General features: G+C 41.9%; 1 pseudogene across 1 annotated transcript; it reads left to right on the forward strand.

The window, feature by feature from the left end:
* The first annotated feature begins 1,124 nt into the window (after nucleotides 1-1,124).
* On the forward strand, nucleotides 1,125-1,567 carry LOC308437385 (large ribosomal subunit protein mL42-like; annotated as a pseudogene). The gene has a single exon. The product of its transcript is annotated as a large ribosomal subunit protein mL42-like (transcript).
* The last annotated feature ends 11,138 nt before the right edge of the window (nucleotides 1,568-12,705 follow it).

Here is a 12,705-nt window from a genome sequence, read left to right on the forward strand (position 1 = left end):
AGAAAAGTATTCTTCACTGATAAATGAACAAGTGTCACTGTAACCAGAGGTCTAAGACAGAGAAATGCAAGAAGTAGTAAGAAACTAGCCTCCATCTTAAATAAAAAAACAAAACAAAAAACAATAAACAGGAAAAACCCCAAGGTTTGTCCTTGGCTAGCTCTCTAACTACTTCTAGCAACAGTTAATCAAAGGTTAGTCTGATTGTTTTAGATGTACTTTCAGACTGTCTGTAACTGTATATGGTCTTGTTTCAGAGCACACACCTGTGGGCTTACAATAGATAGTGAGATGCTTGCCAGGCTAGACACCCCTCACTTGCTCTCATTTCCCAATAAAGCCTTGTCCCAATGAGAGTTTGGGGACAGTAATCCCAAACTTAAGTTTGTAATAAAGAGATCCTAATGTGATTACAAAGGAGTCGGCTCCTTTGAGGTTTTTGGGGGGTTCGCGAATGCTTCCTGGCACAACAAAACCAAATCAATAACAGTCACATTTTCATCAAATATGTATTAAAAGTACTACTATGTACCAGGCACTGGATAAAGGAGAAGAACTCAGTGATGACCAAAATCAGATAAAGCCTGTGTTCTTGTATTGACTGCAATCTAACGAACCATTTAGATATTAATTAATCATATTAATTAGTCTAAATTAGTCATTCTGTAAGGGACCACTAGGTGTCCCCATTATCCATTCAGAGCTCCAAGTTAGTATCTGTGCCCAAGTAAGGACATTTTTCAACCTCCTTTCCAGCTAAATATAGTCACACAACCAACTTTTGATAAGAAGTGAGTAAAAGTATTTAAGACATGTCCTTTAAGAAGTGGGTGTGTCCTCCATTCCTCCCTAGAAAGTAGATGTAAGATGGAGTCCTCTCAGAGTAACTGAGAGGTCACTGGTGAGATCCACAGGAATGACTGTGCCCAAAAGCAGTGGTTCCTAATAGTGCAGCCTTCAGTCAAGCCTTGGGCTGCTGATTTTGTACTAATGAAAGCAGGAAGATTGGAGCAAAGTGTCGAGTGGGCAAAACAAAAATCTGTGTGCCTAGCAACAGGTTTTAGAGGCAGTTTCTCTTTACAATGTCTTTTTTTTTCTTTTTTCCAAATCACTTGCTAAGGATCATGGCTGCAGCATTAAAATGAGTGATCTCAAACAGAACTATCTGAAAGCATTATTTCCAATCCAAAATGGAGCTTTATATAATGCCTGTCACAAATCTACATACTCTTCTCTTCTAGGTGACTACAATTGCAAGATAGAGCTTGATTTGACATCCGACTGCAGGACAATAGTGTGTTACCACCCTTCTGTAGACATCCCCTAGGAACACACCAAACCTCTCCCTCAACCAGACCGTCTGCATAATAACGGGGAAACACACAAGCAGATGCTGAAAACCAAGTTAGAAGGAAAATGCAAGCATCTCGAGCCAGGACCCATGATAGAACAACTCAGCAAGGTGCTCTTCACCACAAAACATTGCTGGTACCCACACGGACAGTATCACAGACATCATAAGAAACCGAATCCTCCCAAAGACAGACGACTGCTCTTGAGTCTCTGAGCATCAAGGAAATGTTTTGTGTCTTATTTGCCAGCTGAGAAAATGTGTAAATGGTGTATTTATTAAGATGGTATATAGGAAAATAATAAAAAATGTTATTTCATGTAAAGAAAAGAAAAGAAAGCCTTTGATAGAAGTCACCATGGGTTTCTGTTTCAGCAGCAGATCTAACTACAAGGAAAGGAGTTGGGGACAGGGATATTGCTCTGTCCTTAGAGTACTTGTTGGGAATACATGATGCCTTGGGTTTGATCCTTGTACCACATGTCTGTAATCCCAGCACTTAGGAGGCTTCACCAGAAAGATCAGAAGTTCATGGTCATTCAGGTACATGTGAGTTTAAGGCCATTCTAGGATACATAAGACACCATCTCCAAACAAATGGAAGAGAGTTCTGGTAAGAAAAAAAAGTAAGGGATCATGTACTTTCCTGAGAAGGTGGACATTGGATGCATCATCAGGAAGTTGTTAAAGTATTTTAAGCAGAGTAATGAGCTCATCATATTTCTGTTTCAGATAGACTGTTCTATCTAGGACTAAGCAGGGTTGGGTCAGATCGTATTGCAGGACTCAGGAGAGAAATGATGGTGCTTAAGTCTCAGATTACAGTCCTTGCGAGCATTAAGATTACAGTGATGAAATATGAAATATGTTTTACATTCTAAGAGACTAGAACTTATCAGACCTCACAGTTGTCCTGCGCTACCGTCTCGCCAGCAAGAACGCACGTGGAACACCAGGATCCTTCTGCAGCAAAACCTTTATTGCATCTTGAAGAGGAAGACCTCGGGCAGGAAAAGGCACCCTAATTTATACCCCCCAAGGGTGGAGTGTCGCTGTGTGATTGGCTGCCCGCCAGTGGTCTGATTGTGACGTCCCGGGATGAGCGGTGACTTGGCTCACACCACTCTTTGCACATGTGCCCAGTGGTTATTTACCACACTTTAGCTGATTCATGGCACCTGAAACCAGCATCATCTTGTAAGGGCCCAGCCTTCAGCCCTCAACACACAGTGAGTGTTAATAGTACATCTTGAGGCCACTTAGGACATAAGACTGCTATTCTGTGTACTCAACCCATATTTTAACCCACTTTTAACAGAACAATGTAACATTTATCCTTACTTGCCATGAGTTTACCATCAACTTTTAATTTAATTAGCCTAAATTAATGCACTGCAATAATCTTAAATTATTTACTCTTGAATATTCCTGACCTAGAAGACTGTGTATATATATCATTTGCTGAAGGCTGCAGACACAAAGGTTGAAAGCAATCTTCTAAAATCCACCATAAAGGTTGAACATAATATGTATGAATATTGCTAGGCAGTATTGGTGGTGCATGCCTTAAAATCCATCACTCAAGAAGTAGAAGCAAGTGGATCTCTATGAGTTCAAGGCCAGCTTGATTTTATAGCCTGGTCTTCCAGGGCAGCCAAGGCTACATAGAAAAACCTTGTCATGAAAGACAAAAAGTATGGATATTGGCTGATAAACAATGACATCTGTAATAATTCTTGCTATGTGGGTCAGTTGGAATCAGTTAGAGTTAATGATTTAATCCCTTGTAAAACTCTGCATGTATGTTTGGGCATCACGTGAGTGTCTTAGTACCCATGGAGGCCAGAAGAGAGCATCAAATCTCCTGAAACTGGAATTAGATACTGGTAAATCGTGTGGGTACTTGGACTCAAACGTGGGTTCTCTAAAAGAGCAGCTAGTGCTCTTAACTTCTGAGCCACCTCTCTAGTCCCCTACCTCCTTCACGAAATAGGGTCTCTGTATGCATCTCTGGACAACCTGGAACTCTCTGTATAGAGCAAGCTGGTCTTGAATTTAGAGATTTGCCTATGTCTGCCTCCTGAGTGCCAGGATTTAAGGTGTGCTCTACAGCAATCTATTTTAAATGGGGTTGTTTATGTATTCTGGCTGTATCCTCAGCATCAAGGACAGTGCTTGGCATGGACTAGAACTCAGAACACACACATGGAATGACAAGAGAATGGCCATTAAGAATGCCAGCTACAAACAAACAAAGATCATCACACAGGGCTCTGATCGTCTAGGTATAAACCAGATGTTTCATTAGCAGAGTCTTAAGACAAAAACCTAATTCTGGGAGACCCAATGAACCAGTCTCACCCACTTGTCCCAACCAAGTCTCCAAACAAGAGACTCACAGCAAGCAATGAAGCATGAGGAATCTCTTTGTAGTGTGGACAATATCTGAGTGCTGACTTTGAGGTACCAACAATAGCTTTAGGGTGATATAGGAAAAGAAAAATGGCAAGAATCAAGCAGGGTCAGATCATGTCTGGCTTATTATCCTAGGACTGGACATCTAAAATCTTATTGGAACCAAAATGTCTCCACTGTGGAGGTGCACATTCAGTTTCTGTCACAGAATATAGTTCCCTCCCCAACTTGCTTCTTGGTCATGATGTTTGTGCAGGAATAGAAACTCTGACTAAAACAGTAACCCAGACTCAGAAAAATCAAACACAGTATGTACTCACTTACACATACATTTTAACCTTAAAGTAAAGGGTAACCATGCCACAATCCACAGACCCAAAGATGCTAACTAACAAGGAAGGCTCAAGTGGGGGATGTGTGAATCTCACTGAGAAGAAGAAATAGAATAGACATCATGGGTGGATGGGGGGATAGGAATGGAAATAGGAGGAATCAGGATGGGAGAGGATGGAAGGAGAGAGTACTGAGAGAGACAACTGAAATGAAGGGGTGCATCTCTGGAACAAGCTAGAAACTTAGGGAAATGGAAACTTTCAGGAATCTATGAGGGTGACCCTAGCAATTGGAAATACAAGTGTGCAGAGGGCTTGGGTCAGTGTTACACATGCTCTGTGGTTGAAGGGGAGCCCCCCCCCCCCATTAGCCGAACTTAGTTTATCTGTAGATTTTCTTGTGGTGTCCTTGACCCCTCTGTCTCCTTCACATGCAGGATTCCTGGTTAGTAGTTCAGGCAAGTTGGTTGATTCTGTAGGTTTTCTTGTGGTGTCCTTGACCCCTGTGGCTCCTTCAAACCTTTCCTTCCCCCTTTTCTGAAGAACTCTTCAAGTTCTGCCTAATGCTGGGCTGGGAGTCTCTGCATCTGTTTCTATCAGTTTCTGGGTGAAGTCTCTCAGACAACATCTGTGCTAGACTCATGTCTGCAAGTACAGCAGAATATCATTAGCAGTGTCAGAGTGGGCTCCCTCTCATGGCATGGGTCTCAAGGTGAACCAGTCATTAGTTGGCCATTCCCTCAATTTTTACTCCATCTTTACCTTAACACATCTTGTAGGCAGGACAAACTGTGGATCAAAGGCTTACGGCTAGGTTAGTGTCCTAATCTCTCTATTGGAAGTTTTGTCTGGTTTTAGGAGATGGCCAGTTCAGACTTCATATTCCCCATTGCTAGGAGTCTTAGCTAGGGTCACCCTCATAGATTTCTGGGAGTTTCCATTGCCCTAGGTTTCTAGTTCATGCCAGAGACGTCTGATTCTGTCTTATTTTTAATAACGTGTATATGTGTGGAGCCTGATCCTGTGGTCTGGAGCCAGAGTTACAGGCATTTGGAAGTCTGTAATTTGTAAGCTACCTGAAATGGGTGCTAGTAACCAAACTCTGGTTTTCTGGAAGAACGGGGCATTCTCTTCCTAACTATTAAACTATTTCTCAAGAGCCATACCTATTATTTTGAAACAGTTCCTTTTGCACAGACAGCTATTTCTCAAGAGTCATGCCTATTATTTTGAAATGATCCCTTCAAATTGTGCAGACAGCCTGGACTTGTGATGCTCCTACCTCACTCAGCCTACATATTACCTGGGGTTGCAGATTGGAATCAACAGGTAATGCTTCCAGCTCAAGTCTTTTGGCAGCTGCTTCTAAGCTTCACGGTACTCTAGATGTTGGTCCTGGGACCTCTTGCTTTCTCTGTATGTACTCATTTCCTCATTGACAACATCCAAATGTTTGTCACCAGTCCAGCACTCATTCTTGAACTTCAGTCTTTGTCTTTTCAAAGTCTCCACTGAGATGCCTAATTATATATTTTCAAATTTTGAAATGCAAGCTCATGATGCTTTCCTTTTAAAACCTGTTCTCCCCGACTTCTCCACCTCAAGCAACAACTCCATCCCTTCATTTGCTCAGAAGTGACTAAATTGTCTCAGCTTTTCTTTTTCATATCTTACATCCAATCAGTAGCAGAAATTATTTTGCAGTTGGCTTCACCTTCAGAATAAACCTGGCATAGATCACTCTTACACCTCCTCCATCTAATACCTGCATTACTTCAAGTCTCTCAACTTCCTCCTTTCTTCCCTACCCAAACTGCTGCCAAAACTCCTGCAACTCCTTTCCATGTCCACAGATGTTTGCAGCCCATGCCTTTTTAAAGTGTGAGTGATGTCATCCCCTATAAAACCTTCTAGTGCTTTTCCATCTCTTTTAAAGCAGCAGCCCAAGTCCTAAGGATAGCTTGTCAAACTCCAACATGTACCAACCCACTCCCCACACACCTCTGGCCTCCTCTTGCCTCGTGAACACCTCCCTCTTCTTCTTTGAGCACACTCCAACCCCAGGACATTGACTCCAACAGTTCTCTCAACCTGCAATGCCTCTACCCACAAACAAACAAACATGCCTTGCTTACCCACTCTTTGAAACTCCACCTTCTGAATGTCACCTCCTTTCTCACTGCCATGTCTCCCATCTCTGTAAGTGTGGCACATACGTGGCATGTTTGCTTATAAAAATATCCTGTCACACTCTTTCTCCATGAAAATATAGGTGTGGGGCGCTGCCTGCACATTCTCCATTACAAGATGGCGCTGACATCTGGCTGGAGTTAGCAGTAAACAAGTCATGTGCGCATGCACTGGGTAACTTTCCACTCCTTGACCTCTGTCTCTCCCGTGGCGTCATAGGGCCTGATGAGTTTCAACCGATCAGGGGGCTCCACGTCCAAGGTGAGGACTGATTCTTATATAAGGGGATGGGCTAGATAGTTCGGGGTCTTCGTCTTCACGTGTTGCAAGCTTATGCTCTGCCTCTCGAGAGCATTAAAGCTTTACCGCAGAAGAATCCTATTTCGTGTGCCGCGTCGTTCTTGCTGGCGAGACGGTTGCGTGGGACATATAGGTTCTATGAAGCCAAAGTGTACTGATAGGCATAGTAAAGTTTTATGTCTGGCTCTAAGTGAAATGCATAGTGAAGCCGTTGTGTCTGGATTTGAGTGAAAGGTTTCAGCAGAGCCTTTGCTGTTAAAGGACCCTAAGGCTTTTGCCAGCCTTACACTTACCTGCCTCAAGTCAAGGCTAGGCCGGGTTCCATTCTTCACCCACAGGAATATTCTTGGGTAGAAAATTCTCAGAATGTACTGACTGAAGCTTGCTAGCCAATAGATTTAAAGGTTGATATGCTTTGGCAATAAGTTTGAACTGTAACCTTGCTGATGTAACCTGTGCCCCTAAAAAGTATAAAAACTGCTTGTAATAGCCATTCAGAGGTTGCCTTCTAGTCACTTGCCTGGAGGAACTTATTAAGAGTTGATCCTGACCCTGATGTGCTGGAAAATCAACTTCTTGCTTTTACATCAATCTGCATTTCCATGTCTCACTCGAGGGTATCTCAAAGTACCACTGACCAAGGGTTGGGGTCTTACACTGTGTTTGGGTCAATCAGTAGAGGCTGAGAAATTGTTATAAGACTGTTTGAACCTTGAAGAAATATTGTCTCTCTAAAGAGTCTGTATGTGGTACTACTTGAGAGCTTGCAGCTACACCAGCCTTGGTCCTAAGACACTCCTGGCAAACCTGGAGTTCTTACTTTTGATTATGGCTAACCGTGGTCAAAGGAACTGAGATTTATGTGAATTGTCTGTTTTCATGAGCAGCAAAGAGCAAGTTAATTTTGGTAGTTGAGACCTTTTCCAGCCCCAGTTAACTTTGTATGATGTTTAAATTAAGTAACTGGATTGAGCTAGCTAGGTGTCAGTCTTTTCCAAAAAGGCTAAACCCCTCTGCTCCTTTGGAAAATGAACACTTAGCATCTTGGTGAGCTTCTCTCTCTCTACTGTGCCACCCATGACTAACATCAATCAATAGAAGAGGTTTATTTTGTTATGTTTTCTGTTGTTCAATGCTATAACCACAATGCTTAAAACAAATGGGCATACAGCAGGTAACTATTAAGTATTAGTCAAATGATGACATGCACATAACTTGAATCTTTTATTAGAAAAAATACTTATTTGTCCAATAAATGTAGATTCAGAGCAAACACAGGTCTGGTTTTGCTTCTGAAGTCTTGTCAACAGAGGTGAGAAAACAGGCTCATAGAATTTAGTCTAATAATAAACAATCAAATGACAAGCACTTGAGTGAGCAAGGGTTGTGACATGGGAACACAAGAGCTAGATTCTATCCCCGATTGTCCAGAACAATTAACCCATTGTCCATTTGACACATAAGCACATCACAACACTTTTCTTACTCATGCCCAAGATCTCACATTAAAAACACAATAACTGTAAAATTCCCACAGTCTTAAAAATTCAAACACATTAAAAATTCAGTCTTTTTAAAATATCCAAAATCCCCTTTAAAAGTTCAAAGTCTCTCAACCATGAGCTCCTACAAAAGTCAAAATTAAGCTAGATACTTCCATCAAGAGGGAATAACCAGGGCACAGTAGCAACCTGAGCAAAGCAAAACTAATATCTAACAGTGTAAATAATTCAGTATCCAGTTTTCTTGGACTCACGCATAATCTCCAGGGACTTTAAATCATTTCTCCTGTTCTCTGTAATACACACAATGTGTCTTCTTGACTCTGGCTAGCTACACTCTGCTGGTGCTATTCTTGATGGTCTTCCCATGGTACTGGCATCTTTAAAATACTGGGATATTCCATAGCAACTGGGCTGCACTCACCAATAGCCTCCACTAAGGCTGCACCTTCACCAGTGGACTATCCTGGACTTTCACAGTGCCAAGTCTCAGCTGCTTTCCATAATCCATTCATGTCTTCAAAACCAGTACCACCTGAGTGACTCTTACACTACCAACTTCCATTGCCAGCATGAGGCATAACCTCAGCTGACTTTGGAAAATAGCTTCTGTGTGCCTTCAGGAAATACTTCTCTGAAGATTTCAGCTCAATGATGCTAATCTCTTCCTCTTTTGATTGTATTTGTTTGTTTGTTTGTTATGGGATAGTGTTTCTCTGTTTAGCTTTAGCTGTATTGGATCTTGATCTGTAGAACAAGCTGTGCTTGAACCACAGAGGTCCTCCTGCCTCTGCCTCCTGATTGCTGGGGTTAAAATTATGAACCACCACCATCCAGCTATGCTAGTCTCTTCTTAATCACTGCTAATTTCCAACTCCAGCTGACAGGCATCAACTGTCCCAGTTTCATTCATTTCAGTGGCACTCGTCTCTTAATAATCAAAGCTGACTCTTCAGCCCTAGATGGCTATGGCAAGATATTGGTCACACTGTGTTATTTACTGATTTAATTTATTTACATGATTGTGTTATTTACTGAAAAAAAAAAAACTGTTCCAGTTGAGTCGTGGCTCAGCCCTTAGCACACACTTTAATCACTCTGGCTAGAGTACAGATGCACCCTTAGACATATCTTTTTTTTTTTTATTAATTTTTATTTATATGAGTATACTGTAGCTGTCTTCAGACACACCAGGAGAGGGCACTAGATCTCATTACAGACATCTCATTACATGGTTGTGATCCACCATGTGGTTGCTGGGAATTGAACTCAGGACCTCTGGAAGAGCAGCCAGTATTCTTAACTGCTGAGCCATCTCTCTGGCCCAAGTACACTTCTTTAATCCCAAACAATGAATGTAAAGTTAGTTTGTAGAAAGAAACACCTATGTTTAAAAGTGATGTTTAATTAAGTTGTTAAGGCCTAGGTAACTGTTACCTGCCTAGCCTGCCATTATAAGGAAACTTCCCATGTTTCTATTGTTTCTAGAAAACTTTCTAATGCCAAGTTGATTATATATTTTGTTATGTTCTGTGCCTTTGGAAAACCAATCATGATAGAAATCAGTAGAACTGCTTTGTATGGTTAGCCACAACAAGGTTCGGGCCCAACAACTCAGCAGTACTACTCCCTGCACCTATGTATAAGTATAAACTGCCCTGGATGAACCCCAAACTATGAGAGACACTTGTAACAATATAAGAAATTATTTGGAATAAGACTTCCATTTTGAATAGTGGTGAAGTAAAGTTTAACTTCCCAAGATCTCCCTGGTAACTGACATCCTACTTGGCAGAAAGAGAAGTGTTCGTGGGTAACTGACATCCTGGTTGAGAAGTTAAGACATGAATGTTAGGACATGAATATCAGACAAAGCAAGTCCTCTGCCACAGTTGATATTTCCAACCAATGGGAGCAGGATGACTGTACAACAAAGACGTGTTGCTAAGGAAATCCCCTATCCCTAAATCCTGATTGGTGGAACAACTTGGCACAGATGTTTGTAGATCCCAGGCTTTTTTAAAAAGCCATGTAGGACCTTAGCTTGGGGTCATGGTTCAATTTCTGAATCTGGACCATGGTCCTGGTTCATCAGTCCTTGGTCCTATGCCTCAATAAACTCTTCCTATCTGACTGAGATCAGTGTTTGTGAGGGTTGTGAGGCAACTCCTGGAGCACAACGTGGCAGGCAAAGTGACGAATCAGAGAAAGAGTTTACAGAACTCAAACTCTCATGAGAAAAGGGAAACTATTTAAGAGAGCACGGGAGCAGGGGTATGGTGTGAGGGGGAGAGGAGAGAAGAGAGAGGAGAGGGGAAAGAGGAGAGAAGAGAAAGAGAGAGAGGAGAGAGAGAGAGGAAGAGAGTTTTACAGAGAAAGATTGAAGAGAGAACAAGTTAGACACAGGTAAAAACAGAATGAGCCAGAGAATAAGGAGCCAGAAGATTAGAACATATTGCTAGAGTTTGAGGTCAAGCAGAGCAATTCAGGAGAAGCTGAGAGAGAGTGAGAGTGCGGGGGTCCAGCCTCGACACAGAATAGGAATTCTCAACTGAAAGCAGGGATAACTGGAAGGTGCATACTAAATAAACACAGACTACTTTTTGGGTACAAGCTGACAGGCAATTTTTCAAGGCTTAAAGTCTCCCTCTCTCTCTCTCTCTCTCTCTCTCTCTCTCTCTCTCACGCGCACACACACACACACACACACACACACACACACACATACATACACATGTCATATATGCTCTCATACTTGCTCCGTCACTTTCTGGATCATTCGATTATTCACTCGCTCACTTGCTATCGAGCTAGTGAGCTAGCCCACTCATTCACTAGTTAGCCTTTTTCTTGCCCCAGTCTTTTTTGATACTCCAAAAGCAGGTAGGAAAAAAAGACACTGTATAATCATTGCCAAATCAAATTCAAAAGAACAACCACATCCCACAAAGAATTAAGAATCACAATTGTTCCCCAAAGTTTCAAACTTTTCCTATCCCCAGACCTGTGGCTAAAATAATAATTGCAAACTTATCATTTAAACTTTAACTTTTAACTTATTATACTTCAGAGCTCAGAGTTCTGAGGTCAGCTACTTGCATTTTCCTGTGAAGCTCTAATGATAAATGACATGGGCAAATCTACCAGGCAGTGGCCAGAAAGAATCAAGTTAACCCCTAACTCAGTAGTTTCTCCAGCTTTCTGTTCCTGCACATTGTACACAATGACTCTCCTAAGAATCCCAGCATTTTAACTTAGTTTTACTAGTATATAATTTCATGCATTCCATACTTTCTTATCCAGGAACCACTCTCAAATGTGCAAAACTTAGTTCATAACTTCAATAATTTTTTTTCCTTTTTTGGGATCCCAATGTTGGCTCTAATTCATTTTCTAATAATTTCTTCGAACTTTCTTTGCAAGTTGAGCATTAATCTGGAACTACCACTGTGCGGTTATTACACTGTTTCCTAGATGAGAACACACAGCACCCACCTGGACCATTAGGACTGTGCTGTTCTGTGCCCCTGTGCCTCAATTTCCAATTGTTTGAGAATCATTACATCAAGGAACATCTAGTTTCACAGAGTCTAGCAGAGCAGAAGGAGAAAGAAATAGGAAAGTCAGATATAGTAGAACAATTATGCACACCAAGGCCAACTGAAAAGTAGTCACGCACAAATGTAATCTATACAGCACTGTCCATGGGTAAGGTTAGGAGAAGTGGGAACAGTTTCTATTTACAAAGAACTGCCACATCCGGGCCTACTGCAGACAGTCTCTTATTTCAGATGGCAGGTCCCCTGGAGGAATGTGTCTCCTGCCTCTTAGGGTCCTACGCCACCCTTTTTTACAAGGAGCTGCCATGGGCTTCTGAGATGTCTCCATCCTGTCCACTGCTGGCAGTCCTTGTCATGGTATGCTGTCCCCAGCAAGAGAGAAGAAGCCGGATTGAATTAATCAGCTTGGAGAGGAATTTGAGCCAGAACAGCTGAGTTGAACCACCCAACCAGGTCTCTCCTCCAACCAGGTCACTGCAAACCCACCCCCATTTTTGATCCCTCAAGTAATCAGCCATAGCCAATCTTATTTAACCAATAGTTTTAAATCAGGGAGCAAGATTTGCACAACAAAAGCTTGTAAACATTAAAAGTTGCTCTTAAGCCTTTGGGTACCAGATTTAGCATTATAATACATAGCAATAGTCTAGATCTCAAAAGAGAAAACATTGATAATTACCTGCACAGGTGCAAGAAATTCAGCCAGGGAAGCTCCTAGAGTAGTTCAGGAGGTCTGACTTAACTAATTTAGGCCCTAGGTCCCTAGCTCTAAAAGTCTCTTGTTGAGGTAAAAATAAAATGTTGTAACCTTTTATCTCACACTAGCGCCAGCACCATAAGGCCACATGGTACTGTGGGTGTCTTTATCTCAGCAGTTCCACACAGACCCCAGTACTCTCAGACAGGTGGTCTGCAAGCCACCCTCTCCCAGCAGTCTCCCTGACAGCCAGAAATTTTGCTCACATTCCCCACAGCCCAGTAAAATCATGACTCAACAATCAATAATCTATCAAACAGATTTATATGTAAATTCTCAACCCACAATCCATCCACAC

Source organism: Micromys minutus (genome assembly GCF_963924665.1).
Source record: "Micromys minutus genome assembly, chromosome: 26".
In the NCBI taxonomy this organism is placed as follows: domain Eukaryota; kingdom Metazoa; phylum Chordata; class Mammalia; order Rodentia; family Muridae; genus Micromys; species Micromys minutus.